This window comes from Brassica oleracea, chromosome C7 (genome assembly GCF_000695525.1).
Source record: "Brassica oleracea var. oleracea cultivar TO1000 chromosome C7, BOL, whole genome shotgun sequence".
NCBI classification, from domain to species: Eukaryota; Viridiplantae; Streptophyta; class Magnoliopsida; order Brassicales; family Brassicaceae; genus Brassica; species Brassica oleracea.
In genome coordinates, this window is record NC_027754.1 from 34,990,439 (window position 1) to 34,992,540 (window position 2,102).

A 2,102-nucleotide genomic window follows, 5' to 3' on the forward strand; every position below is an offset into this window, starting at 1 on the left:
CAGCCCTGTTCATGTAGTACCTAAGAAAGGTGGGATCACTGTTATCACAAACGAAAAGAATGAATTGATCCCTACTAGGACAGTGACAGGACATCGCATGTGCATTGATTTCAAGAAATTAAATGCAGCAACTATAAATGATCACTTCCCACTCCTTTTTATTGATCAAATGCTTGAGAGATTGGCTAACCACCCATGTTACTGCTTTTTAGATGGTTATTCAGGTTTCTTTCAGATCCCTATCCATCCAGGCGATCAGGAGAAGACGACGTTCACCTGCCCCTACGGAACGTACGCTTACAGGAGAATGCCATTCGGCCTGTGCAATGCGCCAGCAACATTTCAGCGTTGCATGATGTCAATCTTTACTGACCTGATCGAAGACATTATGGAACTTTTCATGGACGATTTCAGCGTCTATGTAAGCTCCTTTAATGTTTGTTTGTCAAACTTATGCAGGGTACTAAAAAGGTGTGAGGAGAAACATCTCGTGCTCAACAGGGAGAAGTGCCACTTCATGGTCACATATGGGATTGTTCTGGGGCACAAGATCTCCGAGAAAGGAATTGAGGTGGATAAGGCAAAGATCAAGGTGATGATGAGTTTGAACCCACCAACAAATGTGAAAGCTATCAGGAGTTTCTTGGGTCACGCTGGGTTTTACAGACGGTTTATCCAGGACTTCTCAAGGATAGCGAGACCACTCACCAGACTACTCTGTAAGGAGATCAAGTTCGATTTCGACAGTGAGTGTTTAGCTGCGTTCCACACCATTAAAAGAGCTCTAGTCAGCGCACATGTTGTGCAACCGCCAGACTGGGATCTCCCCTTCGAAATCATGACTGATGCAAGCGACTTTGCAGTTGGAGCAGTACTTGGGCAGCACAAGGATAACAAACTTCATGTGATCTATTATGCGAGCAAAACTATGGATGAAGCTCAGTGCAGATACACCACAATAGAGAAAGAACTCCTGGCTATTGTTTTTGCATTCGAGAAGTTCAGATCCTAGTTGGTGGGATCTAAGGTGATTGTGCACACAGACTATGCTGCTCTTAAGTATCTTCTCACAAAGAAAGATGTGAAACCGAGGTTGTTAAGGTGGATTCTTCTCCTCCAAGAATTCGATCTTGAGATAAAGGATAAGAGAGGAGTCAAGAATGGGGTTGCAGACCATCTGTCCAGAATGAAGACTGATGACGACACAACTCTTGATGATGAACACCCAGTGGAACACGTCAATGCGATTGGTCTGCTTTTCGCGGAACAACCTTTGCGAATCACATCTGACTGCTCTAGCATCGCAGAATAACCTCTAGGAAGGAGATCCGATTGTTATCACGTCGCAGAACATCCAGTCGCCGTGATCCAAAAGCAGTACTCTCACTTCCCGTGGTTTGCTGAGATTGCGAATTTTCTTGCTGCTGAAAAGCAACCCCTTAAGTTCACTGGAAACGACAAGAGGAAATTTTTAAGGGAGGCGAGGCGTTATGTTTGGGATGAACCGTTTTTGTGACATGGCAAGGACGGCTTGTTCAGAAGGTGTGTTCCAGAGAAAGATATTCCAGGAATCCTACATCACTGCCATGGTTCATCTTACGCAGGCCACTTTGCGACATTCAAAACGGTTTCCAAAATCCTTCAAGCAGGTTTCTGGTGGCCACCTATGTTCAGGGATGCTCAAGCCTACATAGCCAGGTGCGATGCATGCCAACGACTTGGGAACATCAGCAAGAGGAATGAGATGCCTCAGAATTACATTCTAGAGGTTGAGGTGTTCGACTGTTGGGGAGTCGATTTCATGGGACCATTCCCTTCGTCCTTCAAGAATGAGTACATCCTCGTCGCCGTTGACTATGTATCTAAGTGAGTAGAAGCGATAGCAAGCCCTACCAATGATGCAAAAGTGGCGACTAAGATGTTCAGCTCCATCATCTTTCCGAGGTTTGGAGTGCCTCGAGTCGTCATTAGCGATGGTGGAACACACTTCATCAACAAGGCATTTCAGGGCCTCTTGAAAAAGAATGGAGTGAAGCACAAGGTGGCAACCGCTTATCATCCGCAGACGAGTGGACAGGTTGAGGTTTCCAATAGGGAGATCA